Source organism: Eleutherodactylus coqui, chromosome 2, assembly GCF_035609145.1.
Source record: "Eleutherodactylus coqui strain aEleCoq1 chromosome 2, aEleCoq1.hap1, whole genome shotgun sequence".
Lineage (NCBI taxonomy): Eukaryota > Metazoa > Chordata > Amphibia > Anura > Eleutherodactylidae > Eleutherodactylus > Eleutherodactylus coqui.
In genome coordinates this window covers 324,841,788-324,863,683 of record NC_089838.1, presented here as the reverse complement: position 1 = coordinate 324,863,683, position 21,896 = coordinate 324,841,788, and the positions used below count along the sequence as shown (strand labels likewise).

The window sequence follows — 21,896 nt, the reverse complement described above, 5'->3', positions numbered from 1 at the left end:
GCCTCTTGCTTAAGGCTATTGTTTTACAGACAGAGACAGGTGTGGTGTGAGGTTCATGAGAAGAAGTAAGGCTTTGGGAAGTAAGGAGAAGCACTTTTTTAACAATTGACACTACGATATGAAAAAAACTTAAATCAATAAGATAAACCGCATGATTTCTATCAATGCTTTTTCCCAACGCTCTTAAAATCTTAGTTTTCATTGTCCGAACCTTATCTTTATAGAAATAATAGTCTCCATTGAAAATGTGTATGTGTCAAAGCTTTCGAATGTCCTTTTAATTTAGAGCGAATGCAATTATTTCTCTGACTTCTCTTTAAGGCGTATAAAAGATTCCGCTGTGAACAGGATTTGAACCTGTGCGGGGAAACCCCATTGGATTTCAAGTCCAACGCCTTAACCACTCGGCCATCAGAGCTGCATTTCCACCTGTTTGTTCGATTTTTTGGGGAAACAGCAGGTTTGGGGGTTTGACATGAAAAAAGTTCAAATCAGTAGGATAAACTGCTTGATTTCTTTCAAAACTTTTTTCCCCCCATTCTTAAAACTTTAGTTTTCATTGGCTAGACCTTGGTTTGGAATCTCTTTTAAATTTAGAGCGCATGCAATTATTTCTCTGAAAGGACTTCTCTTCTCTCAGAGCGTATAAAACATTCCGCTGTGAACAGGATTTGAACCTATGCGGGGAGACCCCATTGGATTTCAAGTCCAACGCCTTAACCACTCGGCCATCACAGCTGCATTTCCACCTGTTTGTTGGATTTTTTGGGGAAACAGCAGGTTTGGGGGTTTGACATGAAAAAAGTTCAAATCAGTAGGATAAACTGCTTGATTTCTTTCAAAACTTTTTCCCCCCATTCTTAAAACTTTAGTTTTCATTGGCTAGACCTTGGTTTGGAATCTCTTTTAAATTTAGAGCGCATGCAATTATTTCTCTGAACAGGATTTGAACCTATGCGGGGAGACCCCATTGGATTTCGAGTCCAACGCCTTAACCTCTCGGCCATCACAGCCCATTTTATCTCCACTCATCGGGTGCCTTTTGGATAGTATCGTTGGACAGATTGAAATAAAGCACTGCCCTAATTGTGTCTAGCCCTTTTTTGCCACACAAAGTCATGAGAAAGTCCTCTTGCGTATGACTGTTGACTTACAGACAGAGACAGGTGTGATGTAAGGTTCATGAGAAGGAGGACGGTTTTGGAAAACTAATGAGGTGTGTTTTGGAGAATACAGTTGAGCGACGTCTCTGAACTCAGGAGTAGCCCTAACTGTGTCTTAACCTTTTCTTCAACACACGGTCATGAGATAGGCCTCTTGCTTAAGGCTATTGTTTTACAGACAGAGACAGGTGTGGTGTGAGGTTCATGAGAAGAAGTAAGGCTTTGGGAAGTAAGGAGAAGCACTTTTTTAACAATTGACACTACGATATGAAAAAAACTTAAATCAATAAGATAAACCGCATGATTTCTATCAATGCTTTTTCCCAACGCTCTTAAAATCTTAGTTTTCATTGTCCGAACCTTATCTTTATAGAAATAATAGTCTCCATTGAAAATGTGTATGTGTCAAAGCTTTCGAATGTCCTTTTAATTTAGAGCGAATGCAATTATTTCTCTGACTTCTCTTTAAGGCGTATAAAAGATTCCGCTGTGAACAGGATTTGAACCTGTGCGGGGAAACCCCATTGGATTTCAAGTCCAACGCCTTAACCACTCGGCCATCAGAGCTGCATTTCCACCTGTTTGTTCGATTTTTTGGGGAAACAGCAGGTTTGGGGGTTTGACATGAAAAAAGTTCAAATCAGTAGGATAAACTGCTTGATTTCTTTCAAAACTTTTTTCCCCCCATTCTTAAAACTTTAGTTTTCATTGGCTAGACCTTGGTTTGGAATCTCTTTTAAATTTAGAGCGCATGCAATTATTTCTCTGAAAGGACTTCTCTTCTCTCAGAGCGTATAAAACATTCCGCTGTGAACAGGATTTGAACCTATGCGGGGAGACCCCATTGGATTTCAAGTCCAACGCCTTAACCACTCGGCCATCACAGCTGCATTTCCACCTGTTTGTTGGATTTTTTGGGGAAACAGCAGGTTTGGGGGTTTGACATGAAAAAAGTTCAAATCAGTAGGATAAACTGCTTGATTTCTTTCAAAACTTTTTCCCCCCATTCTTAAAACTTTAGTTTTCATTGGCTAGACCTTGGTTTGGAATCTCTTTTAAATTTAGAGCGCATGCAATTATTTCTCTGAACAGGATTTGAACCTATGCGGGGAGACCCCATTGGATTTCGAGTCCAACGCCTTAACCTCTCGGCCATCACAGCCCATTTTATCTCCACTCATCGGGTGCCTTTTGGATAGTATCGTTGGACAGATTGAAATAAAGCAATGCCCTAATTGTGTCTAGCCCTTTTTTGCCACACAAAGTCATGAGAAAGTCCTCTTGCGTATGACTGTTGACTTACAGACAGAGACAGGTGTGATGTAAGGTTCATGAGAAGGAGGACGGTTTTGGAAAACTAATGAGGTGTGTTTTGGAGAATACAGTTGAGCGACGTCTCTGAACTCAGGAGTAGCCCTAACTGTGTCTTAACCTTTTCTTCAACACACGGTCATGAGATAGGCCTCTTGCTTAAGGCTATTGTTTTACAGACAGAGACAGGTGTGGTGTGAGGTTCATGAGAAGAAGTAAGGCTTTGGGAAGTAAGGAGAAGCACTTTTTTAACAATTGACACTACGATATGAAAAAAACTTAAATCAATAAGATAAACCGCTTGATTTCTATCAATGCTTTTTCCCAACGCTCTTAAAATCTTAGTTTTCATTGTCCGAACCTTATCTTTATAGAGATAATAGTCTCCATTGAAAATGTGTATGTGTCAAAGCTTTCGAATGTCCTTTTAATTTAGAGCGAATGCAATTATTTCTCTGACTTCTCTTTAAGGCGTATAAAAGATTCCGCTGTGAACAGGATTTGAACCTGTGCGGGGAAACCCCATTGGATTTCAAGTCCAACGCCTTAACCACTCGGCCATCACAGCTGCATTTCCACCTGTTTGTTGGATTTTTTGGGGAAACAGCAGGTTTGGGGGTTTGACATGAAAAAAGTTCAAATCAGTAGGATAAACTGCTTGATTTCTTTCAAAACTTTTTTCCCCCCATTCTTAAAACTTTAGTTTTCATTGGCTAGACCTTGGTTTGGAATCTCTTTTAAATTTAGAGCGCATGCAATTATTTCTCTGAAAGGTCTTCTCTTCTCTCAGAGCGTATAAAACATTCCGCTGTGAACAGGATTTGAACCTATGCGGGGAGACCCCATTGGATTTCGAGTCCAACGCCTTAACCTCTCGGCCATCACAGCCCATTTTATCTCCACTCATCGGGTGCCTTTTGGATAGTATCGTTGGACAGATTGAAATAAAGCACTGCCCTAATTGTGTCTAGCCCTTTTTTGCCACACAAAGTCATGAGAAAGTCCTCTTGCGTATGACTGTTGACTTACAGACAGAGACAGGTGTGATGTAAGGTTCATGAGAAGGAGGACGGTTTTGGAAAACTAATGAGGTGTGTTTTGGAGAATACAGTTGAGCGACGTCTCTGAACTCAGGAGTAGCCCTAACTGTGTCTTAACCTTTTCTTCAACACACGGTCATGAGATAGGCCTCTTGCTTAAGGCTATTGTTTTACAGACAGAGACAGGTGTGGTGTGAGGTTCATGAGAAGAAGTAAGGCTTTGGGAAGTAAGGAGAAGCACTTTTTTAACAATTGACACTACGATATGAAAAAAACTTAAATCAATAAGATAAACCGCTTGATTTCTATCAATGCTTTTTCCCAACGCTCTTAAAATCTTAGTTTTCATTGTCCGAACCTTATCTTTATAGAGATAATAGTCTCCATTGAAAATGTGTATGTGTCAAAGCTTTCGAATGTCCTTTTAATTTAGAGCGAATGCAATTATTTCTCTGACTTCTCTTTAAGGCGTATAAAAGATTCCGCTGTGAACAGGATTTGAACCTGTGCGGGGAAACCCCATTGGATTTCAAGTCCAACGCCTTAACCACTCGGCCATCACAGCTGCATTTCCACCTGTTTGTTGGATTTTTTGGGGAAACAGCAGGTTTGGGGGTTTGACATGAAAAAAGTTCAAATCAGTAGGATAAACTGCTTGATTTCTTTCAAAACTTTTTTCCCCCCATTCTTAAAACTTTAGTTTTCATTGGCTAGACCTTGGTTTGGAATCTCTTTTAAATTTAGAGCGCATGCAATTATTTCTCTGAAAGGTCTTCTCTTCTCTCAGAGCGTATAAAACATTCCGCTGTGAACAGGATTTGAACCTATGCGGGGAGACCCCATTGGATTTCGAGTCCAACGCCTTAACCTCTCGGCCATCACAGCCCATTTTATCTCCACTCATCGGGTGCCTTTTGGATAGTATCGTTGGACAGATTGAAATAAAGCACTGCCCTAATTGTGTCTAGCCCTTTTTTGCCACACAAAGTCATGAGAAAGTCCTCTTGCGTATGACTGTTGACTTACAGACAGAGACAGGTGTGATGTAAGGTTCATGAGAAGAAGGACGGTTTTGGAAAACTAATGAGGTGTGTTTTGGAGAATACAGTTGAGCGACGTCTCTGAACTCAGGAGTAGCCCTAACTGTGTCTTAACCTTTTCTTCAACACACGGTCATGAGATAGGCCTCTTGCTTAAGGCTATTGTTTTACAGACAGAGACAGGTGTGGTGTGAGGTTCATGAGAAGAAGTAAGGCTTTGGGAAGTAAGGAGAAGCACTTTTTTAACAATTGACACTACGATATGAAAAAAACTTAAATCAATAAGATAAACCGCTTGATTTCTATCAATGCTTTTTCCCAACGCTCTTAAAATCTTAGTTTTCATTGTCCGAACCTTATCTTTATAGAGATAATAGTCTCCATTGAAAATGTGTATGTGTCAAAGCTTTCGAATGTCCTTTTAATTTAGAGCGAATGCAATTATTTCTCTGACTTCTCTTTAAGGCGTATAAAAGATTCCGCTGTGAACAGGATTTGAACCTGTGCGGGGAAACCCCATTGGATTTCAAGTCCAACGCCTTAACCACTCGGCCATCACAGCTGCATTTCCACCTGTTTGTTGGATTTTTTGGGGAAACAGCAGGTTTGGGGGTTTGACATGAAAAAAGTTCAAATCAGTAGGATAAACTGCTTGATTTCTTTCAAAACTTTTTTCCCCCCATTCTTAAAACTTTAGTTTTCATTGGCTAGACCTTGGTTTGGAATCTCTTTTAAATTTAGAGCGCATGCAATTATTTCTCTGAAAGGTCTTCTCTTCTCTCAGAGCGTATAAAACATTCCGCTGTGAACAGGATTTGAACCTATGCGGGGAGACCCCATTGGATTTCGAGTCCAACGCCTTAACCTCTCGGCCATCACAGCCCATTTTATCTCCACTCATCGGGTGCCTTTTGGATAGTATCGTTGGACAGATTGAAATAAAGCACTGCCCTAATTGTGTCTAGCCCTTTTTTGCCACACAAAGTCATGAGAAAGTCCTCTTGCGTATGACTGTTGACTTACAGACAGAGACAGGTGTGATGTAAGGTTCATGAGAAGGAGGACGGTTTTGGAAAACTAATGAGGTGTGTTTTGGAGAATACAGTTGAGCGACGTCTCTGAACTCAGGAGTAGCCCTAACTGTGTCTTAACCTTTTCTTCAACACACGGTCATGAGATAGGCCTCTTGCTTAAGGCTATTGTTTTACAGACAGAGACAGGTGTGGTGTGAGGTTCATGAGAAGAAGTAAGGCTTTGGGAAGTAAGGAGAAGCACTTTTTTAACAATTGACACTACGATATGAAAAAAACTTAAATCAATAAGATAAACCGCTTGATTTCTATTAATGCTTTTTCCCAACGCTCTTAAAATCTTAGTTTTCATTGTCCGAACCTTATCTTTATAGAGATAATAGTCTCCATTGAAAATGTGTATGTGTCAAAGCTTTCGAATGTCCTTTTAATTTAGAGCGAATGCAATTATTTCTCTGACTTCTCTTTAAGGCGTATAAAAGATTCCGCTGTGAACAGGATTTGAACCTGTGCGGGGAAACCCCATTGGATTTCGAGTCCAACGCCTTAACCTCTCGGCCATCACAGCCCATTTTATCTCCACTCATCGGGTGCCTTTTGGATAGTATCGTTGGACAGATTGAAATAAAGCACTGCCCTAATTGTGTCTAGCCCTTTTTTGCCACACAAAGTCATGAGAAAGTCCTCTTGCGTATGACTGTTGACTTACAGACAGAGACAGGTGTGATGTAAGGTTCATGAGAAGGAGGACGGTTTTGGAAAACTAATGAGGTGTGTTTTGGAGAATACAGTTGAGCGACGTCTCTGAACTCAGGAGTAGCCCTAACTGTGTCTTAACCTTTTCTTCAACACACGGTCATGAGATAGGCCTCTTGCTTAAGGCTATTGTTTTACAGACAGAGACAGGTGTGGTGTGAGGTTCATGAGAAGAAGTAAGGCTTTGGGAAGTAAGGAGAAGCACTTTTTTAACAATTGACACTACGATATGAAAAAAACTTAAATCAATAAGATAAACCGCTTGATTTCTATCAATGCTTTTTCCCAACGCTCTTAAAATCTTAGTTTTCATTGTCCGAACCTTATCTTTATAGAGATAATAGTCTCCATTGAAAATGTGTATGTGTCAAAGCTTTCGAATGTCCTTTTAATTTAGAGCGAATGCAATTATTTCTCTGACTTCTCTTTAAGGCGTATAAAAGATTCCGCTGTGAACAGGATTTGAACCTGTGCGGGGAAACCCCATTGGATTTCAAGTCCAACGCCTTAACCACTCGGCCATCACAGCTGCATTTCCACCTGTTTGTTGGATTTTTTGGGGAAACAGCAGGTTTGGGGGTTTGACATGAAAAAAGTTCAAATCAGTAGGATAAACTGCTTGATTTCTTTCAAAACTTTTTTCCCCCCATTCTTAAAACTTTAGTTTTCATTGGCTAGACCTTGGTTTGGAATCTCTTTTAAATTTAGAGCGCATGCAATTATTTCTCTGAAAGGTCTTCTCTTCTCTCAGAGCGTATAAAACATTCCGCTGTGAACAGGATTTGAACCTATGCGGGGAGACCCCATTGGATTTCGAGTCCAACGCCTTAACCTCTCGGCCATCACAGCCCATTTTATCTCCACTCATCTGGTGCCTTTTGGATAGTATCGTTGGACAGATTGAAATAAAGCACTGCCCTAATTGTGTCTAGCCCTTTTTTGCCACACAAAGTCATGAGAAAGTCCTCTTGCGTATGACTGTTGACTTACAGACAGAGACAGGTGTGATGTAAGGTTCATGAGAAGGAGGACGGTTTTGGAAAACTAATGAGGTGTGTTTTGGAGAATACAGTTGAGCGACGTCTCTGAACTCAGGAGTAGCCCTAACTGTGTCTTAACCTTTTCTTCAACACACGGTCATGAGATAGGCCTCTTGCTTAAGGCTATTGTTTTACAGACAGAGACAGGTGTGGTGTGAGGTTCATGAGAAGAAGTAAGGCTTTGGGAAGTAAGGAGAAGCACTTTTTTAACAATTGACACTACGATATGAAAAAAACTTAAATCAATAAGATAAACCGCTTGATTTCTATTAATGCTTTTTCCCAACGCTCTTAAAATCTTAGTTTTCATTGTCCGAACCTTATCTTTATAGAGATAATAGTCTCCATTGAAAATGTGTATGTGTCAAAGCTTTCGAATGTCCTTTTAATTTAGAGCGAATGCAATTATTTCTCTGACTTCTCTTTAAGGCGTATAAAAGATTCCGCTGTGAACAGGATTTGAACCTGTGCGGGGAAACCCCATTGGATTTCGAGTCCAACGCCTTAACCTCTCGGCCATCACAGCCCATTTTATCTCCACTCATCGGGTGCCTTTTGGATAGTATCGTTGGACAGATTGAAATAAAGCACTGCCCTAATTGTGTCTAGCCCTTTTTTGCCACACAAAGTCATGAGAAAGTCCTCTTGCGTATGACTGTTGACTTACAGACAGAGACAGGTGTGATGTAAGGTTCATGAGAAGGAGGACGGTTTTGGAAAACTAATGAGGTGTGTTTTGGAGAATACAGTTGAGCGACGTCTCTGAACTCAGGAGTAGCCCTAACTGTGTCTTAACCTTTTCTTCAACACACGGTCATGAGATAGGCCTCTTGCTTAAGGCTATTGTTTTACAGACAGAGACAGGTGTGGTGTGAGGTTCATGAGAAGAAGTAAGGCTTTGGGAAGTAAGGAGAAGCACTTTTTTAACAATTGACACTACGATATGAAAAAAACTTAAATCAATAAGATAAACCGCTTGATTTCTATCAATGCTTTTTCCCAACGCTCTTAAAATCTTAGTTTTCATTGTCCGAACCTTATCTTTATAGAGATAATAGTCTCCATTGAAAATGTGTATGTGTCAAAGCTTTCGAATGTCCTTTTAATTTAGAGCGAATGCAATTATTTCTCTGACTTCTCTTTAAGGCGTATAAAAGATTCCGCTGTGAACAGGATTTGAACCTGTGCGGGGAAACCCCATTGGATTTCAAGTCCAACGCCTTAACCACTCGGCCATCACAGCTGCATTTCCACCTGTTTGTTGGATTTTTTGGGGAAACAGCAGGTTTGGGGGTTTGACATGAAAAAAGTTCAAATCAGTAGGATAAACTGCTTGATTTCTTTCAAAACTTTTTTCCCCCCATTCTTAAAACTTTAGTTTTCATTGGCTAGACCTTGGTTTGGAATCTCTTTTAAATTTAGAGCGCATGCAATTATTTCTCTGAAAGGACTTCTCTTCTCTCAAAGCGTATAAAACATTCCGCTGTGAACAGGATTTGAACCTATGCGGGGAGACCCCATTGGATTTCGAGTCCAACGCCTTAACCTCTCGGCCATCACAGCCCATTTTATCTCCACTCATCGGGTGCCTTTTGGATAGTATCGTTGGACAGATTGAAATAAAGCACTGCCCTAATTGTGTCTAGCCCTTTTTTGCCACACAAAGTCATGAGAAAGTCCTCTTGCGTATGACTGTTGACTTACAGACAGAGACAGGTGTGATGTAAGGTTCATGAGAAGGAGGACGGTTTTGGAAAACTAATGAGGTGTGTTTTGGAGAATACAGTTGAGCGACGTCTCTGAACTCAGGAGTAGCCCTAACTGTGTCTTAACCTTTTCTTCAACACACGGTCATGAGATAGGCCTCTTGCTTAAGGCTATTGTTTTACAGACAGAGACAGGTGTGGTGTGAGGTTCATGAGAAGAAGTAAGGCTTTGGGAAGTAAGGAGAAGCACTTTTTTAACAATTGACACTACGATATGAAAAAAACTTAAATCAATAAGATAAACCGCTTGATTTCTATCAATGCTTTTTCCCAACGCTCTTAAAATCTTAGTTTTCATTGTCCGAACCTTATCTTTATAGAAATAATAGTCTCCATTGAAAATGTGTATGTGTCAAAGCTTTCGAATGTCCTTTTAATTTAGAGCGAATGCAATTATTTCTCTGACTTCTCTTTAAGGCGTATAAAAGATTCCGCTGTGAACAGGATTTGAACCTGTGCGGGGAAACCCCATTGGATTTCGAGTCCAACGCCTTAACCTCTCGGCCATCACAGCCCATTTTATCTCCACTCATCGGGTGCCTTTTGGATAGTATCGTTGGACAGATTGAAATAAAGCACTGCCCTAATTGTGTCTAGCCCTTTTTTGCCACACAAAGTCATGAGAAAGTCCTCTTGCGTATGACTGTTGACTTACAGACAGAGACAGGTGTGATGTAAGGTTCATGAGAAGGAGGACGGTTTTGGAAAACTAATGAGGTGTGTTTTGGAGAATACAGTTGAGCGACGTCTCTGAACTCAGGAGTAGCCCTAACTGTGTCTTAACCTTTTCTTCAACACACGGTCATGAGATAGGCCTCTTGCTTAAGGCTATTGTTTTACAGACAGAGACAGGTGTGGTGTGAGGTTCATGAGAAGAAGTAAGGCTTTGGGAAGTAAGGAGAAGCACTTTTTTAACAATTGACACTACGATATGAAAAAAACTTAAATCAATAAGATAAACCGCTTGATTTCTATCAATGCTTTTTCCCAACGCTCTTAAAATCTTAGTTTTCATTGTCCGAACCTTATCTTTATAGAAATAATAGTCTCCATTGAAAATGTGTATGTGTCAAAGCTTTCGAATGTCCTTTTAATTTAGAGCGAATGCAATTATTTCTCTGACTTCTCTTTAAGGCGTATAAAAGATTCCGCTGTGAACAGGATTTGAACCTGTGCGGGGAAACCCCATTGGATTTCAAGTCCAACGCCTTAACCACTCGGCCATCACAGCTGCATTTCCACCTGTTTGTTGGATTTTTTGGGGAAACAGCAGGTTTGGGGGTTTGACATGAAAAAAGTTCAAATCAGTAGGATAAACTGCTTGATTTCTTTCAAAACTTTTTTCCCCCCATTCTTAAAACTTTAGTTTTCATTGGCTAGACCTTGGTTTGGAATCTCTATTAAATTTAGAGCGCATGCAATTATTTCTCTGAAAGGACTTCTCTTATCTCAGAGCGTATTAAACATTCCGCTGTGAATAGGATTTGAACCTATGCGGGGAGACCCCATTGGATTTCGAGTCCAACGCCTTAACCTCTCGGCCATCACAGCCCATTTTATCTCCACTCATCGGGTGCCTTTTGGATAGTATCGTTGGACAGATTGAAATAAAGCACTGCCCTAATTGTGTCTAGCCCTTTTTTGCCACACAAAGTCATGAGAAAGTCCTCTTGCGTATGACTGTTGACTTACAGACAGAGACAGGTGTGATGTAAGGTTCATGAGAAGGAGGACGGTTTTGGAAAACTAATGAGGTGTGTTTTGGAGAATACAGTTGAGCGACGTCTCTGAACTCAGGAGTAGCCCTAACTGTGTCTTAACCTTTTCTTCAACACACGGTCATGAGATAGGCCTCTTGCTTAAGGCTATTGTTTTACAGACAGAGACAGGTGTGGTGTGAGGTTCATGAGAAGAAGTAAGGCTTTGGGAAGTAAGGAGAAGCACTTTTTTAACAATTGACACTACGATATGAAAAAAACTTAAATCAATAAGATAAACCGCTTGATTTCTATCAATGCTTTTTCCCAACGCTCTTAAAATCTTAGTTTTCATTGTCCGAACCTTATCTTTATAGAAATAATAGTCTCCATTGAAAATGTGTATGTGTCAAAGCTTTCGAATGTCCTTTTAATTTAGAGCGAATGCAATTATTTCTCTGACTTCTCTTTAAGGCGTATAAAAGATTCCGCTGTGAACAGGATTTGAACCTGTGCGGGGAAACCCCATTGGATTTCAAGTCCAACGCCTTAACCACTCGGCCATCACAGCTGCATTTCCACCTGTTTGTTGGATTTTTTGGGGAAACAGCAGGTTTGGGGGTTTGACATGAAAAAAGTTCAAATCAGTAGGATAAACTGCTTGATTTCTTTCAAAACTTTTTTCCCCCCATTCTTAAAACTTTAGTTTTCATTGGCTAGACCTTGGTTTGGAATCTCTTTTAAATTTAGAGCGCATGCAATTATTTCTCTGAAAGGACTTCTCTTCTCTCAGAGCGTATAAAACATTCCGCTGTGAACAGGATTTGAACCTATGCGGGGAGACCCCATTGGATTTCGAGTCCAACGCCTTAACCTCTCGGCCATCACAGCCCATTTTATCTCCACTCATCGGGTGCCTTTTGGATAGTATCGTTGGACAGATTGAAATAAAGCACTGCCCTAATTGTGTCTAGCCCTTTTTTGCCACACAAAGTCATGAGAAAGTCCTCTTGCGTATGACTGTTGACTTACAGACAGAGACAGGTGTGATGTAAGGTTCATGAGAAGGAGGACGGTTTTGGAAAACTAATGAGGTGTGTTTTGGAGAATACAGTTGAGCGACGTCTCTGAACTCAGGAGTAGCCCTAACTGTGTCTTAACCTTTTCTTCAACACACGGTCATGAGATAGGCCTCTTGCTTAAGGCTATTGTTTTACAGACAGAGACAGGTGTGGTGTGAGGTTCATGAGAAGAAGTAAGGCTTTGGGAAGTAAGGAGAAGCACTTTTTTAACAATTGACACTACGATATGAAAAAAACTTAAATCAATAAGATAAACCGCATGATTTCTATCAATGCTTTTTCCCAACGCTCTTAAAATCTTAGTTTTCATTGTCCGAACCTTATCTTTATAGAAATAATAGTCTCCATTGAAAATGTGTATGTGTCAAAGCTTTCGAATGTCCTTTTAATTTAGAGCGAATGCAATTATTTCTCTGACTTCTCTTTAAGGCGTATAAAAGATTCCGCTGTGAACAGGATTTGAACCTGTGCGGGGAAACCCCATTGGATTTCAAGTCCAACGCCTTAACCACTCGGCCATCACAGCTGCATTTCCACCTGTTTGTTGGATTTTTTGGGGAAACAGCAGGTTTGGGGGTTTGACATGAAAAAAGTTCAAATCAGTAGGATAAACTGCTTGATTTCTTTCAAAACTTTTTTCCCCCCATTCTTAAAACTTTAGTTTTCATTGGCTAGACCTTGGTTTGGAATCTCTTTTAAATTTAGAGCGCATGCAATTATTTCTCTGAAAGGTCTTCTCTTCTCTCAGAGCGTATAAAACATTCCGCTGTGAACAGGATTTGAACCTATGCGGGGAGACCCCATTGGATTTCGAGTCCAACGCCTTAACCTCTCGGCCATCACAGCCCATTTTATCTCCACTCATCGGGTGCCTTTTGGATAGTATCGTTGGACAGATTGAAATAAAGCACTGCCCTAATTGTGTCTAGCCCTTTTTTGCCACACAAAGTCATGAGAAAGTCCTCTTGCGTATGACTGTTGACTTACAGACAGAGACAGGTGTGATGTAAGGTTCATGAGAAGGAGGACGGTTTTGGAAAACAAATGAGGTGTGTTTTGGAGAATACAGTTGAGCGACGTCTCTGAACTCAGGAGTAGCCCTAACTGTGTCTTAACCTTTTCTTCAACACACGGTCATGAGATAGGCCTCTTGCTTAAGGCTATTGTTTTACAGACAGAGACAGGTGTGGTGTGAGGTTCATGAGAAGAAGTAAGGCTTTGGGAAGTAAGGAGAAGCACTTTTTTAACAATTGACACTACGATATGAAAAAAACTTAAATCAATAAGATAAACCGCATGATTTCTATCAATGCTTTTTCCCAACGCTCTTAAAATCTTAGTTTTCATTGTCCGAACCTTATCTTTATAGAAATAATAGTCTCCATTGAAAATGTGTATGTGTCAAAGCTTTCGAATGTCCTTTTAATTTAGAGCGAATGCAATTATTTCTCTGACTTCTCTTTAAGGCGTATAAAAGATTCCGCTGTGAACAGGATTTGAACCTGTGCGGGGAAACCCCATTGGATTTCAAGTCCAACGCCTTAACCACTCGGCCATCACAGCTGCATTTCCACCTGTTTGTTGGATTTTTTGGGGAAACAGCAGGTTTGGGGGTTTGACATGAAAAAAGTTCAAATCAGTAGGATAAACTGCTTGATTTCTTTCAAAACTTTTTTCCCCCCATTCTTAAAACTTTAGTTTTCATTGGCTAGACCTTGGTTTGGAATCTCTTTTAAATTTAGAGCGCATGCAATTATTTCTCTGAAAGGACTTCTCTTCTCTCAGAGCGTATAAAACATTCCGCTGTGAACAGGATTTGAACCTATGCGGGGAGACCCCATTGGATTTCGAGTCCAACGCCTTAACCTCTCGGCCATCACAGCCCATTTTATCTCCACTCATCGGGTGCCTTTTGGATAGTATCGTTGGACAGATTGAAATAAAGCACTGCCCTAATTGTGTCTAGCCCTTTTTTGCCACACAAAGTCATGAGAAAGTCCTCTTGCGTATGACTGTTGACTTACAGACAGAGACAGGTGTGATGTAAGGTTCATGAGAAGGAGGACGGTTTTGGAAAACTAATGAGGTGTGTTTTGGAGAATACAGTTGAGCGACGTCTCTGAACTCAGGAGTAGCCCTAACTGTGTCTTAACCTTTTCTTCAACACACGGTCATGAGATAGGCCTCTTGCTTAAGGCTATTGTTTTACAGACAGAGACAGGTGTGGTGTGAGGTTCATGAGAAGAAGTAAGGCTTTGGGAAGTAAGGAGAAGCACTTTTTTAACAATTGACACTACGATATGAAAAAAACTTAAATCAATAAGATAAACCGCATGATTTCTATCAATGCTTTTTCCCAACGCTCTTAAAATCTTAGTTTTCATTGTCCGAACCTTATCTTTATAGAAATAATAGTCTCCATTGAAAATGTGTATGTGTCAAAGCTTTCGAATGTCCTTTTAATTTAGAGCGAATGCAATTATTTCTCTGACTTCTCTTTAAGGCGTATAAAAGATTCCGCTGTGAACAGGATTTGAACCTGTGCGGGGAAACCCCATTGGATTTCAAGTCCAACGCCTTAACCACTCGGCCATCACAGCTGCATTTCCACCTGTTTGTTGGATTTTTTGGGGAAACAGCAGGTTTGGGGGTTTGACATGAAAAAAGTTCAAATCAGTAGGATAAACTGCTTGATTTCTTTCAAAACTTTTTTCCCCCCATTCTTAAAACTTTAGTTTTCATTGGCTAGACCTTGGTTTGGAATCTCTTTTAAATTTAGAGCGCATGCAATTATTTCTCTGAAAGGTCTTCTCTTCTCTCAGAGCGTATAAAACATTCCGCTGTGAACAGGATTTGAACCTATGCGGGGAGACCCCATTGGATTTCGAGTCCAACGCCTTAACCTCTCGGCCATCACAGCCCATTTTATCTCCACTCATCGGGTGCCTTTTGGATAGTATCGTTGGACAGATTGAAATAAAGCACTGCCCTAATTGTGTCTAGCCCTTTTTTGCCACACAAAGTCATGAGAAAGTCCTCTTGCGTATGACTGTTGACTTACAGACAGAGACAGGTGTGATGTAAGGTTCATGAGAAGGAGGACGGTTTTGGAAAACAAATGAGGTGTGTTTTGGAGAATACAGTTGAGCGACGTCTCTGAACTCAGGAGTAGCCCTAACTGTGTCTTAACCTTTTCTTCAACACACGGTCATGAGATAGGCCTCTTGCTTAAGGCTATTGTTTTACAGACAGAGACAGGTGTGGTGTGAGGTTCATGAGAAGAAGTAAGGCTTTGGGAAGTAAGGAGAAGCACTTTTTTAACAATTGACACTACGATATGAAAAAAACTTAAATCAATAAGATAAACCGCATGATTTCTATCAATGCTTTTTCCCAACGCTCTTAAAATCTTAGTTTTCATTGTCCGAACCTTATCTTTATAGAAATAATAGTCTCCATTGAAAATGTGTATGTGTCAAAGCTTTCGAATGTCCTTTTAATTTAGAGCGAATGCAATTATTTCTCTGACTTCTCTTTAAGGCGTATAAAAGATTCGGCTGTGAACAGGATTTGAACCTGTGCGGGGAAACCCCATTGGATTTCAAGTCCAACGCCTTAACCACTCGGCCATCAGAGCTGCATTTCCACCTGTTTGTTGGATTTTTTGGGGAAACAGCAGGTTTGGGGGTTTGACATGAAAAAAGTTCAAATCAGTAGGATAAACTGCTTGATTTCTTTCAAAACTTTTTTCCCCCCATTCTTAAAACTTTAGTTTTCATTGGCTAGACCTTGGTTTGGAATCTCTTTTAAATTTAGAGCGCATGCAATTATTTCTCTGAAAGGTCTTCTCTTCTCTCAGAGCGTATAAAACATTCCGCTGTGAACAGGATTTGAACCTATGCGGGGAGACCCCATTGGATTTCGAGTCCAATGCCTTAACCTCTCGGCCATCACAGCCCATTTTATCTCCACTCATCGGGTGCCTTTTGGATAGTATCGTTGGACAGATTGAAATAAAGCACTGCCCTAATTGTGTCTAGCCCTTTTTTGCCACACAAAGTCATGAGAAAGTCCTCTTGCGTATGACTGTTGACTTACAGACAGAGACAGGTGTGATGTAAGGTTCATGAGAAGGACGGTTTTGGAAAACTAATGAGGTGTGTTTTGGAGAATACAGTTGAGCGACGTCTCTGAACTCAGAAGTAGCCCTAACTGTGTCTTAACCTTTTCTTCAACACACGGTCATGAGATAGGCCTCTTGCTTAAGGCTATTGTTTTACAGACAGAGACAGGTGTGGTGTGAGGTTCATGAGAAGAAGTAAGGCTTTGGGAAGTAAGGAGAAGCACTTTTTTAACAATTGACACTACGATATGAAAAAAACTTAAATCAATAAGATAAACCGCATGATTTCTATCAATGCTTTTTCCCAACGCTCTTAAAATCTTAGTTTTCATTGTCCGAACCTTATCTTTATAGAAATAATAGTCTCCATTGAAAATGTGTATGTGTCAAAGCTTTCGAATGTCCTTTTAATTTAGAGCGAATGCAATTATTTCTCTGACTTCTCTTTAAGGCGTATAAAAGATTCCGCTGTGAAAAGGATTTGAACCTGTGCGAGGAAACCCCATTGGATTTCAAGTCCAACGCCTTAACCACTCGGCCATCACAGCTGCATTTCCACCTGTTTGTTGGATTTTTTGGGGAAACAGCAGGTTTGAGGGTTTGACATGAAAAAAGTTCAAATCAGTAGGATAAACTGCTTGATTTCTTTCAAAACTTTTTTCCCCCCATTCTTAAAACTTTAGTTTTCATTGGCTAGACCTTGGTTTGGAATCTCTTTTAAATTTAGAGCGCATGCAATTATTTCTCTGAAAGGACTTCTCTTCTCTCAGAGCGTATAAAACATTCCGCTGTGAACAGGATTTGAACCTATGTGGGGAGACCCCATTGGATTTCGAGTCCAACACCTTAACCTCTCGGCCATCACAGCCCATTTTATCTCCACTCATCGGGTACCTTTTGGATAGTATTGTTGGACAGATTGAAATAAAGCACTGCCCTAATTGTGTCTAGCCCTTTTTTGCCACACAAAGTCATGAGAAAGTCCTCTTGCGTATGACTGTTGACTTACAGACAGAGACAGGTGTGATGTAAGGTTCATGAGAAGGACGGTTTTGGAAAACTAATGAGGTGTGTTTTGGAGAATACAGTTGAGCGACGTCTCTGAACTCAGAAGTAGCCCTAACTGTGTCTTAACCTTTTCTTCAACACACGGTCATGAGATAGGCCTCTTGCTTAAGGCTATTGTTTTACAGACAGAGACAGGTGTGGTGTGAGGTTCATGAGAAGAAGTAAGGCTTTGGGAAGTAAGGAGAAGCACTTTTTTAACAATTGACACTACGATATGAAAAAAACTTAAATCAATAAGATAAACCGCATGATTTCTATCAATGCTTTTTCCCAACGCTCTTAAAATCTTAGTTTTCATTGTCCGAACCTTATCTTTATAGAAATAATAGTCTCCATTGAAAATGTGTATGTGTCAAAGCTTTCGAATGTCCTTTTAATTTAGAGCGAATGCAATTATTTCTCTGACTTCTCTTTAAGGCGTATAAAAGATTCCGCTGTGAAAAGGATTTGAACCTGTGCGAGGAAACCCCATTGGATTTCAAGTCCAACGCCTTAACCACTCGGCCATCACAGCTGCATTTCCACCTGTTTGTTGGATTTTTTGGGGAAACAGCAGGTTTGAGGGTTTGACATGAAAAAAGTTCAAATCAGTAGGATAAACTGCTTGATTTCTTTCAAAACTTTTTTCCCCCCATTCTTAAAACTTTAGTTTTCATTGGCTAGACCTTGGTTTGGAATCTCTTTTAAATTTAGAGCGCATGCAATTATTTCTCTGAAAGGACTTCTCTTCTCTCAGAGCGTATAAAACATTCCGCTGTGAACAGGATTTGAACCTATGTGGGGAGACCCCATTGGATTTCGAGTCCAACACCTTAACCTCTCGGCCATCACAGCCCATTTTATCTCCACTCATCGGGTACCTTTTGGATAGTATTGTTGGACAGATTGAAATAAAGCACTGCCCTAATTGTGTCTAGCCCTTTTTTGCCACACAAAGTCATGAGAAAGTCCTCTTGCGTATGACTGTTGACTTACAGACAGAGACAGGTGTGATGTAAGGTTCATGAGAAGGAGGACGGTTTTGGAAAACTAATGAGGTGTGTTTTGGAGAATACAGTTGAGCGACGTCTCTGAACTCAGAAGTAGCCCTAACTGTGTCTTAACCTTTTCTTCAACACACGGTCATGAGATAGGCCTCTTGCTTAAGGCTATTGTTTTACAGACAGAGACAGGTGTGGTGTGAGGTTCATGAGAAGAAGTAAGGCTTTGGGAAGTAAGGAGAAGCACTTTTTTAACAATTGACACTACGATATGAAAAAAACTTAAATCAATAAGATAAACCGCATGATTTCTATCAATGCTTTTTCCCAACGCTCTTAAAATCTTAGTTTTCATTGTCCGAACCTTATCTTTATAGAAATAATAGTCTCCATTGAAAATGTGTATGTGTCAAAGCTTTCGAATGTCCTTTTAATTTAGAGCGAATGCAATTATTTCTCTGACTTCTCTTTAAGGCGTATAAAAGATTCCGCTGTGAACAGGATTTGAACCTGTGCGGGGAAACCCCATTGGATTTCAAGTCCAACGCCTTAACCACTCGGCCATCACAGCTGCATTTCCACCTGTTTGTTGGATTTTTTGGGGAAACAGCAGGTTTGGGGGTTTGACATGAAAAAAGTTCAAATCAGTAGGATAAACTGCTTGATTTCTTTCAAAACTTTTTTCCCCCCATTCTTAAAACTTTAGTTTTCATTGGCTAGACCTTGGTTTGGAATCTCTTTTAAATTTAGAGCGCATGCAATTATTTCTCTGAAAGGTCTTCTCTTCTCTCAGAGCGTATAAAACATTCCGCTGTGAACAGGATTTGAACCTATGCGGGGAGACCCCATTGGATTTCGAGTCCAACGCCTTAACCTCTCGGCCATCACAGCCCATTTTATCTCCACTCATCGGGTGCCTTTTGGATAGTATCGTTGGACAGATTGAAATAAAGCACTGCCCTAATTGTGTCTAGCCCTTTTTTGCCACACAAAGTCATGAGAAAGTCCTCTTGCGTATGACTGTTGACTTACAGACAGAGACAGGTGTGATGTAAGGTTCATGAGAAGGAGGACGGTTTTGGAAAACAAATGAGGTGTGTTTTGGAGAATACAGTTGAGCGACGTCTCTGAACTCAGGAGTAGCCCTAACTGTGTCTTAACCTTTTCTTCAACACACGGTCATGAGATAGGCCTCTTGCTTAAGGCTATTGTTTTACAGACAGAGACAGGTGTGGTGTGAGGTTCATGAGAAGAAGTAAGGCTTTGGGAAGTAAGGAGAAGCACTTTTTTAACAATTGACACTACGATATGAAAAAAACTTAAATCAATAAGATAAACCGCATGATTTCTATCAATGCTTTTTCCCAACGCTCTTAAAATCTTAGTTTTCATTGTCCGAACCTTATCTTTATAGAAATAATAGTCTCCATTGAAAATGTGTATGTGTCAAAGCTTTCGAATGTCCTTTTAATTTAGAGCGAATGCAATTATTTCTCTGACTTCTCTTTAAGGCGTATAAAAGATTCCGCTGTGAACAGGATTTGAACCTGTGCGGGGAAACCCCATTGGATTTCAAGTCCAACGCCTTAACCACTCGGCCATCACAGCTGCATTTCCACCTGTTTGTTGGATTTTTTGGGGAAACAGCAGGTTTGGGGGTTTGACGTGAAAAAAGTTCAAATCAGTAGGATAAACTGCTTGATTTCTTTCAAAACTTTTTTCCCCCCATTCTTAAAACTTTAGTTTTCATTGGCTAGACCTTGGTTTGGAATCTCTTTTAAATTTAGAGCGCATGCAATTATTTCTCTGAAAGGACTTCTCTTCTCTCAAAGCGTATAAAACATTCCGCTGTGAACAGGATTTGAACCTATGCGGGGAGACCCCATTGGATTTCGAGTGCAATGCCTTAACCTCTCGGCCATCACAGCCCATTTTATCTCCACTCATCGGGTGCCTTTTGGATAGTATCGTTGGACAGATTGAAATAAAGCACTGCCCTAATTGTGTCTAGCCCTTTTTTGCCACACAAAGTCATGAGAAAGTCCTCTTGCGTATGACTGTTGACTTACAGACAGAGACAGGTGTGATGTAAGGTTCATGAGAAGGAGGACGGTTTTGGAAAACTAATGAGGTGTGTTTTGGAGAATACAGTTGAGCGACGTCTCTGAACTCAGAAGTAGCCCTAACTGTGTCTTAACCTTTTCTTCAACACACGGTCATGAGATAGGCCTCTTGCTTAAGGCTATTGTTTTACAGACAGAGACAGGTGTGGTGTGAGGTTCATGAGAAGAAGTAAGGCTTTGGGAAGTAAGGAGAAGCACTTTTTTAACAATTGACACTACGATATGAAAAAAACTTAAATCAATAAGATAAACCGCATGATTTCTATCAATGCTTTTTCCCAACGCTCTTAAAATCTTAGTTTTCATTGTCCGAACCTTATCTTTATAGAAATAATAGTCTCCATTGAAAATGTGTATGTGTCAAAGCTTTCGAATGTCCTTTTAATTTAGAGCGAATGCAATTATTTCTCTGACTTCTCTTTAAGGCGTATAAAAGATTCCGCTGTGAACAGGATTTGAACCTGTGCGGGGAAACCCCATTGGATTTCAAGTCCAACGCCTTAACCACTCGGCCATCACAGCTGCATTTCCACCTGTTTGTTGGATTTTTTGGGGAAACAGCAGGTTTGGGGGTTTGACATGAAAAAAGTTCAAATCAGTAGGATAAACTGCTTGATTTCTTTCAAAACTTTTTCCCCCCATTCTTAAAACTTTAGTTTTCATTGGCTAGACCTTGGTTTGGAATCTCTTTTAAATTTAGAGCGCATGCAATTATTTCTCTGAAAGGACTTCTCTTCTCTCAGAGCGTATAAAACATTCCGCTGTGAACAGGATTTGAACCTATGCGGGGAGACCCCATTGGATTTCGAGTCCAACGCCTTAACCTCTCGGCCATCACAGCCCATTTTATCTCCACTCATCGGGTGCCTTTTGGATAGTATCGTTGGACAGATTGAAATAAAGCACTGCCCTAATTGTGTCTAGCCCTTTTTTGCCACACAAAGTCATGAGAAAGTCCTCTTGCGTATGACTGTTGACTTACAGACAGAGACAGGTGTGATGTAAGGTTCATGAGAAGGAGGACGGTTTTGGAAAACAAATGAGGTGTGTTTTGGAGAATACAGTTGAGCGACGTCTCTGAACTCAGGAGTAGCCCTAACTGTGTCTTAACCTTTTCTTCAACACACGGTCATGAGATAGGCCTCTTGCTTAAGGCTATTGTTTTACAGACAGAGACAGGTGTGGTGTGAGGTTCATGAGAAGAAGTAAGGCTTTGGGAAGTAAGGAGAAGCACTTTTTTAACAATTGACACTACGATATGAAAAAAACTTAAATCAATAAGATAAACCGCATGATTTCTATCAATGCTTTTTCCCAACGCTCTTAAAATCTTAGTTTTCATTGTCCGAACCTTATCTTTATAGAAATAATAGTCTCCATTGAAAATGTGTATGTGTCAAAGCTTTCGAATGTCCTTTTAATTTAGAGCGAATGCAATTATTTCTCTGACTTCTCTTTAAGGCGTATAAAAGATTCCGCTGTGAACAGGATTTGAACCTGTGCGGGGAAACCCCATTGGATTTCAAGTCCAACGCCTTAACCACTCGGCCATCACAGCTGCATTTCCACCTGTTTGTTGGATTTTTTGGGGAAACAGCAGGTTTGGGGGTTTGACGTGAAAAAAGTTCAAATCAGTAGGATAAACTGCTTGATTTCTTTCAAAACTTTTTTCCCCC

The 21,896-nt window shown here is 40.3% G+C and overlaps 42 non-coding genes across 42 annotated transcripts; all 42 read right to left on the bottom strand.

Annotated features, from left to right (window-relative positions):
• Nucleotides 1-336: 336 nt before the first annotated feature.
• Nucleotides 337-418, bottom strand: TRNAS-UGA (transfer RNA serine (anticodon UGA)). The gene has a single exon. It is a non-coding gene; the product is annotated as a tRNA-Ser (tRNA).
• Nucleotides 419-656: 238 nt separating this feature from the next.
• On the bottom strand, nucleotides 657-738 carry TRNAS-UGA (transfer RNA serine (anticodon UGA)). Its single transcript has one exon. It is a non-coding gene; the product is annotated as a tRNA-Ser (tRNA).
• Nucleotides 739-931: 193 nt separating this feature from the next.
• Nucleotides 932-1,013, bottom strand: TRNAS-CGA (transfer RNA serine (anticodon CGA)). Its single transcript has one exon. It is a non-coding gene; the product is annotated as a tRNA-Ser (tRNA).
• Nucleotides 1,014-1,648: 635 nt separating this feature from the next.
• TRNAS-UGA (transfer RNA serine (anticodon UGA)) lies at nucleotides 1,649-1,730 on the bottom strand. The gene has a single exon. It is a non-coding gene; the product is annotated as a tRNA-Ser (tRNA).
• A 238-nt stretch (nucleotides 1,731-1,968) lies between these two features.
• TRNAS-UGA (transfer RNA serine (anticodon UGA)) lies at nucleotides 1,969-2,050 on the bottom strand. Its single transcript has one exon. It is a non-coding gene; the product is annotated as a tRNA-Ser (tRNA).
• A 193-nt stretch (nucleotides 2,051-2,243) lies between these two features.
• TRNAS-CGA (transfer RNA serine (anticodon CGA)) lies at nucleotides 2,244-2,325 on the bottom strand. The gene has a single exon. It is a non-coding gene; the product is annotated as a tRNA-Ser (tRNA).
• Nucleotides 2,326-2,960: 635 nt separating this feature from the next.
• TRNAS-UGA (transfer RNA serine (anticodon UGA)) lies at nucleotides 2,961-3,042 on the bottom strand. The gene has a single exon. It is a non-coding gene; the product is annotated as a tRNA-Ser (tRNA).
• A 238-nt stretch (nucleotides 3,043-3,280) lies between these two features.
• TRNAS-CGA (transfer RNA serine (anticodon CGA)) lies at nucleotides 3,281-3,362 on the bottom strand. Its single transcript has one exon. It is a non-coding gene; the product is annotated as a tRNA-Ser (tRNA).
• A 635-nt stretch (nucleotides 3,363-3,997) lies between these two features.
• On the bottom strand, nucleotides 3,998-4,079 carry TRNAS-UGA (transfer RNA serine (anticodon UGA)). The gene has a single exon. It is a non-coding gene; the product is annotated as a tRNA-Ser (tRNA).
• A 238-nt stretch (nucleotides 4,080-4,317) lies between these two features.
• On the bottom strand, nucleotides 4,318-4,399 carry TRNAS-CGA (transfer RNA serine (anticodon CGA)). Its single transcript has one exon. It is a non-coding gene; the product is annotated as a tRNA-Ser (tRNA).
• Nucleotides 4,400-5,034: 635 nt separating this feature from the next.
• TRNAS-UGA (transfer RNA serine (anticodon UGA)) lies at nucleotides 5,035-5,116 on the bottom strand. The gene has a single exon. It is a non-coding gene; the product is annotated as a tRNA-Ser (tRNA).
• Nucleotides 5,117-5,354: 238 nt separating this feature from the next.
• On the bottom strand, nucleotides 5,355-5,436 carry TRNAS-CGA (transfer RNA serine (anticodon CGA)). Its single transcript has one exon. It is a non-coding gene; the product is annotated as a tRNA-Ser (tRNA).
• Nucleotides 5,437-6,071: 635 nt separating this feature from the next.
• TRNAS-CGA (transfer RNA serine (anticodon CGA)) lies at nucleotides 6,072-6,153 on the bottom strand. Its single transcript has one exon. It is a non-coding gene; the product is annotated as a tRNA-Ser (tRNA).
• Nucleotides 6,154-6,788: 635 nt separating this feature from the next.
• Nucleotides 6,789-6,870, bottom strand: TRNAS-UGA (transfer RNA serine (anticodon UGA)). Its single transcript has one exon. It is a non-coding gene; the product is annotated as a tRNA-Ser (tRNA).
• Nucleotides 6,871-7,108: 238 nt separating this feature from the next.
• On the bottom strand, nucleotides 7,109-7,190 carry TRNAS-CGA (transfer RNA serine (anticodon CGA)). Its single transcript has one exon. It is a non-coding gene; the product is annotated as a tRNA-Ser (tRNA).
• Nucleotides 7,191-7,825: 635 nt separating this feature from the next.
• TRNAS-CGA (transfer RNA serine (anticodon CGA)) lies at nucleotides 7,826-7,907 on the bottom strand. The gene has a single exon. It is a non-coding gene; the product is annotated as a tRNA-Ser (tRNA).
• Nucleotides 7,908-8,542: 635 nt separating this feature from the next.
• Nucleotides 8,543-8,624, bottom strand: TRNAS-UGA (transfer RNA serine (anticodon UGA)). The gene has a single exon. It is a non-coding gene; the product is annotated as a tRNA-Ser (tRNA).
• Nucleotides 8,625-8,862: 238 nt separating this feature from the next.
• TRNAS-CGA (transfer RNA serine (anticodon CGA)) lies at nucleotides 8,863-8,944 on the bottom strand. The gene has a single exon. It is a non-coding gene; the product is annotated as a tRNA-Ser (tRNA).
• A 635-nt stretch (nucleotides 8,945-9,579) lies between these two features.
• On the bottom strand, nucleotides 9,580-9,661 carry TRNAS-CGA (transfer RNA serine (anticodon CGA)). The gene has a single exon. It is a non-coding gene; the product is annotated as a tRNA-Ser (tRNA).
• A 635-nt stretch (nucleotides 9,662-10,296) lies between these two features.
• TRNAS-UGA (transfer RNA serine (anticodon UGA)) lies at nucleotides 10,297-10,378 on the bottom strand. The gene has a single exon. It is a non-coding gene; the product is annotated as a tRNA-Ser (tRNA).
• Nucleotides 10,379-10,616: 238 nt separating this feature from the next.
• Nucleotides 10,617-10,698, bottom strand: TRNAS-CGA (transfer RNA serine (anticodon CGA)). The gene has a single exon. It is a non-coding gene; the product is annotated as a tRNA-Ser (tRNA).
• Nucleotides 10,699-11,333: 635 nt separating this feature from the next.
• TRNAS-UGA (transfer RNA serine (anticodon UGA)) lies at nucleotides 11,334-11,415 on the bottom strand. The gene has a single exon. It is a non-coding gene; the product is annotated as a tRNA-Ser (tRNA).
• Nucleotides 11,416-11,653: 238 nt separating this feature from the next.
• On the bottom strand, nucleotides 11,654-11,735 carry TRNAS-CGA (transfer RNA serine (anticodon CGA)). Its single transcript has one exon. It is a non-coding gene; the product is annotated as a tRNA-Ser (tRNA).
• Nucleotides 11,736-12,370: 635 nt separating this feature from the next.
• On the bottom strand, nucleotides 12,371-12,452 carry TRNAS-UGA (transfer RNA serine (anticodon UGA)). The gene has a single exon. It is a non-coding gene; the product is annotated as a tRNA-Ser (tRNA).
• Nucleotides 12,453-12,690: 238 nt separating this feature from the next.
• On the bottom strand, nucleotides 12,691-12,772 carry TRNAS-CGA (transfer RNA serine (anticodon CGA)). Its single transcript has one exon. It is a non-coding gene; the product is annotated as a tRNA-Ser (tRNA).
• A 635-nt stretch (nucleotides 12,773-13,407) lies between these two features.
• Nucleotides 13,408-13,489, bottom strand: TRNAS-UGA (transfer RNA serine (anticodon UGA)). The gene has a single exon. It is a non-coding gene; the product is annotated as a tRNA-Ser (tRNA).
• A 238-nt stretch (nucleotides 13,490-13,727) lies between these two features.
• TRNAS-CGA (transfer RNA serine (anticodon CGA)) lies at nucleotides 13,728-13,809 on the bottom strand. Its single transcript has one exon. It is a non-coding gene; the product is annotated as a tRNA-Ser (tRNA).
• Nucleotides 13,810-14,444: 635 nt separating this feature from the next.
• Nucleotides 14,445-14,526, bottom strand: TRNAS-UGA (transfer RNA serine (anticodon UGA)). The gene has a single exon. It is a non-coding gene; the product is annotated as a tRNA-Ser (tRNA).
• Nucleotides 14,527-14,764: 238 nt separating this feature from the next.
• On the bottom strand, nucleotides 14,765-14,846 carry TRNAS-CGA (transfer RNA serine (anticodon CGA)). Its single transcript has one exon. It is a non-coding gene; the product is annotated as a tRNA-Ser (tRNA).
• A 635-nt stretch (nucleotides 14,847-15,481) lies between these two features.
• On the bottom strand, nucleotides 15,482-15,563 carry TRNAS-UGA (transfer RNA serine (anticodon UGA)). Its single transcript has one exon. It is a non-coding gene; the product is annotated as a tRNA-Ser (tRNA).
• A 238-nt stretch (nucleotides 15,564-15,801) lies between these two features.
• On the bottom strand, nucleotides 15,802-15,883 carry TRNAS-CGA (transfer RNA serine (anticodon CGA)). Its single transcript has one exon. It is a non-coding gene; the product is annotated as a tRNA-Ser (tRNA).
• Nucleotides 15,884-16,515: 632 nt separating this feature from the next.
• On the bottom strand, nucleotides 16,516-16,597 carry TRNAS-UGA (transfer RNA serine (anticodon UGA)). The gene has a single exon. It is a non-coding gene; the product is annotated as a tRNA-Ser (tRNA).
• A 238-nt stretch (nucleotides 16,598-16,835) lies between these two features.
• On the bottom strand, nucleotides 16,836-16,917 carry TRNAS-CGA (transfer RNA serine (anticodon CGA)). The gene has a single exon. It is a non-coding gene; the product is annotated as a tRNA-Ser (tRNA).
• A 632-nt stretch (nucleotides 16,918-17,549) lies between these two features.
• TRNAS-UGA (transfer RNA serine (anticodon UGA)) lies at nucleotides 17,550-17,631 on the bottom strand. The gene has a single exon. It is a non-coding gene; the product is annotated as a tRNA-Ser (tRNA).
• Nucleotides 17,632-17,869: 238 nt separating this feature from the next.
• Nucleotides 17,870-17,951, bottom strand: TRNAS-CGA (transfer RNA serine (anticodon CGA)). Its single transcript has one exon. It is a non-coding gene; the product is annotated as a tRNA-Ser (tRNA).
• Nucleotides 17,952-18,586: 635 nt separating this feature from the next.
• TRNAS-UGA (transfer RNA serine (anticodon UGA)) lies at nucleotides 18,587-18,668 on the bottom strand. The gene has a single exon. It is a non-coding gene; the product is annotated as a tRNA-Ser (tRNA).
• Nucleotides 18,669-18,906: 238 nt separating this feature from the next.
• On the bottom strand, nucleotides 18,907-18,988 carry TRNAS-CGA (transfer RNA serine (anticodon CGA)). The gene has a single exon. It is a non-coding gene; the product is annotated as a tRNA-Ser (tRNA).
• Nucleotides 18,989-19,623: 635 nt separating this feature from the next.
• TRNAS-UGA (transfer RNA serine (anticodon UGA)) lies at nucleotides 19,624-19,705 on the bottom strand. The gene has a single exon. It is a non-coding gene; the product is annotated as a tRNA-Ser (tRNA).
• A 238-nt stretch (nucleotides 19,706-19,943) lies between these two features.
• Nucleotides 19,944-20,025, bottom strand: TRNAS-CGA (transfer RNA serine (anticodon CGA)). Its single transcript has one exon. It is a non-coding gene; the product is annotated as a tRNA-Ser (tRNA).
• Nucleotides 20,026-20,660: 635 nt separating this feature from the next.
• On the bottom strand, nucleotides 20,661-20,742 carry TRNAS-UGA (transfer RNA serine (anticodon UGA)). The gene has a single exon. It is a non-coding gene; the product is annotated as a tRNA-Ser (tRNA).
• A 237-nt stretch (nucleotides 20,743-20,979) lies between these two features.
• On the bottom strand, nucleotides 20,980-21,061 carry TRNAS-CGA (transfer RNA serine (anticodon CGA)). Its single transcript has one exon. It is a non-coding gene; the product is annotated as a tRNA-Ser (tRNA).
• A 635-nt stretch (nucleotides 21,062-21,696) lies between these two features.
• On the bottom strand, nucleotides 21,697-21,778 carry TRNAS-UGA (transfer RNA serine (anticodon UGA)). Its single transcript has one exon. It is a non-coding gene; the product is annotated as a tRNA-Ser (tRNA).
• Nucleotides 21,779-21,896: the final 118 nt, after the last annotated feature.